This window comes from Hibiscus syriacus, unplaced genomic scaffold (assembly GCF_006381635.1).
Source record: "Hibiscus syriacus cultivar Baekdansim isolate YM2019G1 unplaced genomic scaffold, ASM638163v2 tig00110264_pilon, whole genome shotgun sequence".
Classification (NCBI taxonomy): domain Eukaryota; kingdom Viridiplantae; phylum Streptophyta; class Magnoliopsida; order Malvales; family Malvaceae; genus Hibiscus; species Hibiscus syriacus.
This window is the reverse complement of record NW_024062653.1, coordinates 976,100-980,346: the sequence shown is the minus strand read 5'-3', so window position 1 is coordinate 980,346 and position 4,247 is coordinate 976,100.

Genomic DNA, 4,247 nt, shown 5'->3' with positions numbered 1-4,247 from the left:
TCAAAGATAACAAACGAATAGAGAATAAGTGTCAAATATGAAATATATAAAATTATAAAGTTTTGTTCAATTATTTAGAAGTAGACTCTTTAAATTTGACTCTAATTTAAATTTTAATTGAATAAAACTTAAATTAATATGAATTCGAAATAACATAGTAAAAAAAACTCAAACCCTAAGTTATCACAACCTAAGATGATTCAAACCCTAATGACCCAATCCAAAAAGGAAAGATCAAACCTGAATGATTGAACCCAAAAAATGATAAGGACTAAGACAATTTGATCTTGAAATATTTCGAATATGAAACCAATAAAAAATCAAGAACTTGAGTTTATCTTATCTAAATTCATTTGATCCAAAATCAACATGACCTCTCTCATTGAGAGGTTTTTCAATAGAGATGTAAATGAATCAAATTTGATCAAATAAACTTTTGTTCGTATTTTTTATTTGAATTTTTTGCTCAAAATTTTGATCTTATTAGAAAGATTAAATCATACACCAAAACCTAATTGCGTAAATCATCAAAAACTTTCTTAGTCCTATGTGGAGGAAAAGAATACATACAATTAGGCATAATAAAAAAACTTTGCATAATGAACTGGTACACCGTTAATCTATCGCTTAAGAAATTCATGTTCTTAAGAATTTCATAATCACGTTCATGTTCGTTAATGTAAAAATTATGTGTATTCATATTCGTTTGTTTAATGTCCTATTGGTGTTTATAAATGTTTATCTAATATGTATGTGAATGTTAAATGAACATGTTTATGAACATTAAACAAACATATTCATAAATATATTCATGAAGATATAATTAAGCACATTCATAAATAATTAAAAATCTACTTGTAAATAATAAACAAATAAATCATAAATGAACATAATTTTGATTTTAATAACTATATTAAATAAATAAAAATAAATATAAATACTTTAAGTATTTTATATGAAAATATCAAATTTAAATAAACAAATTTAAAAATGAACTAATAAATGAGATATTGAGATTGTTCCTGACCATAAACTATTCAAACATATTTTTATTCAAACTCATTCATTTGTATTAGTTTATTAATTTTTTAAAATATTATTAATTTATTTAATTTATAATTAATCAAACATTTTGTAAATAATTCACGAATAATTTATTTATCGTATTCGTTTTCAACTCATCTGTCAACAAAGGTTTTGAAAGGAAAATAATTTCAAATGCAAGGGCCATCTAGGCCTACGTTGATAGGTTTCTTCCTTTTTAGCTCTTTAGTTGTCGTCTGTTCTCATTCCTGTCTGGTTCATCTGCTTTATTCCACAGCCTTACCATCCCCTCATTCCTTCATGATCTTTGCCATGCACATCATTATCTCCGAACTCCTTTTCTTTTGGGTGAACGAGGGGATTTGTGTTCCATTTTCGAACATATAAATGAACACTAATGATTGAATCAAATGTTCGAGATTTAAGTACCCGATAGTTATGTTATATAGAAAGGACATAGAATACGCAGATGGCCTGTGAAATTTGTCTCATTGGTCTGTATTACACACTAGCGGATGATGTCTCAAACATGTCTCAAAGAAGACAAACATCAGCCCCGTAGGTCTTTAAAAGACAACTTTTTTACTGTTTTTAGAGAAGATCATATTCAACCTAAAAGCACATTCAAAGAATACTTTAGCTTTCCCCTAAAATCGAGTGTCAGTGTTCGTTCCAATCAAATGAAAAATTTAAGAGAAAATAATTTTAGTAACTGAAAATGTCTTATAATATACAATTTTAACCAATTTTTTTTTGGATTTGCGAAAATGACCAACAAATTCGCAACGCGAACTCCAATTTCGCAACACAGTTTCCAAATTCGCAATGCGAATATGTAAATCGCAACGCGAAATTGTAAATCGCAACCCGAATTTAATGGGTGCATCGCAACACAAATGTAAACAGTATAATCGCAACTCATAACCTAAAACCCAAAATCACAACTCAGTTCCATCTCCATCTCTCACTCTCTCCGGCGACATCCGTCTCCATCTCCAGCGAAATCCGTCTATCTCAATCTCAGAGCCACTCTCACAACCATTAATGACCACAAATGGAAAATCAACTACCGAGGGTTAGTTTTTTTAATTATTTTTATTTGAAAAGTTTCTATTATTATTATTAGATTTTTTATATTTAAATTGATGATAAATTTACTGGTAATTTTAATATATAGATGAACTATTTCACTTAGATTGCTTAGTAAATTCATTCGGTTGCGGCCAATACTGCTAAACTGTTTAGTCTTTAACGCTGTGAAGTTAGTATTTGTCTTTGTTTTGCCTTTTGGTTGAAGTAATGCAATTCATTCAAGTTTTAATTTGCAGAAGAATTTTGAAACTTAAATTTGCAACACGAAAATCGCAACGCGATTTTTATTTTCGCGTTGCGATTTTCATTTTTGCTTTGCAAATTTAAGTTTCAGAAACTACTCTTCTTCTGCAAATTGAAACTTGAATGAATTGCATTACTTCAACCAAAAAAATATGATAGAATAATGACTTGGGTGAATACCGTGCTAGTTTGAAACATATTTGGATTTGTTTTCACTGTTTAATATCATATCTGTTTATAGTGTATAATTTGTAGTTTTTGGTATATCTAACTTGGTATGTTTATTGTTTTTTGTTAGAAATTTTTTTCGACTTCATTGACTCTAAGGAATAAATTAAGCCTAGCCACTACAATAGCGTCGACACTTACACATGTACAAAGAAAATTGTTTGAGGATACCTGCTTCGGGCCATGGCTGAAAGTACAACATCCAGGTGGAGATGCTATGTTGACTCATTTGTTTCTTCAGACCATGATTAACGATCTACCCGAGAGGATACAACGTGGTGATGAAGAGATATGGTTTCATTTTCCACCGGCGTATACTTGTTTTGGGCGGGAGGATTTTTGCTTAATCACTGGTCTACGTTTCGGACACGATGAAGTAGGTCGGTACACTAGTCATATCGCCCGTCCATCATGGTTATCTCGGGTTTTTCCTGAGCTGACAAAGGCGAAGCCCAGTTTACATGTCGACGACTTGAAAATATTACTTCTTAAATATGGTTTTACTCGGATGGATGACCTTGATGTTGTCCGAGTATGCCTTTTATTACTTTTGAATACCGACTTTTTAGGCAAAGAGGCCAGACAACCTATTTCTGGGGACCTAATATAATTGGTAGAGGACCTAAATGCATGGAACGTGTTTCCCTGGGGTTCATATCTATGGAAAGCTACCTGGAAAAAGTTGTCGTCTGCCTTTGAGGATCGTCGTAGTTTGCGTGGCAATGGTTCCAAATACACTTTGGTATGCTTTATTTAGGCCTTTAAGGTAAGAATTTCTATAAAATGTTTCCAAAATTATAATTAATTATTTAACAATTACTAATGTTTGTGTATTATATTGTTTGTAGATTTGGATATTTGAGGCTTTTCCCAGCATGCAGACATATGCAAGAAAAAATTCAAATGATATTCCTAGGGCTATTACCTGGAGGAGGATCCGGCTGCTGGATTGGGAAGATTTACTACCATATACGACGATGAATGATGTAAGTTAACACAAATACTACCATATATAAACAAGTTATTACTAGTAGATGTTTGACTTTGTTTGAGCTTTTATGTTGTTAAGAGGCAAACTATCCATTACAGAGGTTGAGCTTGCCACTGATTGGTGGCAAGCTAGTAAGCGCTTTTTTAATGGGACGGATGATGAGTACCCCCACTTCGAGAGCCATCACCTGATCTAGCTGATTATATACCTCTACACCGAGAGCCATCACCTATTCCATCACATCATCAAGCCTCTTCTCCACCATCACCTCATGATAGGCGACCGAAAAAGATGTCACGACATTTATCTCCCTGTTCTCCACCTCCACGGGATGAGTTAGGGGAGTTACGTGATGAGGTCAGTGCTTTGCGTGATAAGGTCGGTACTTTACGTGACGACAATGGTGCATGGCGTGATAAGGTACGGTCTTTACGTGGTGAGGTAGATGTTTTATGCGATGACAATGGTGTTTTACGCGATGAAGTAGCCGCTCTACGTGAGATTGTTTCATCGTTACAGAATGAGGTTCATACTCTACGCAATGAGGTAAGTTTGTTTAATACTATACTAAAAATGCAAATAACCTTTTTTCGGTATTATTTATTTATTTATTTACTGATTTATGTATTAATTTATTTTTAGCCGCCCG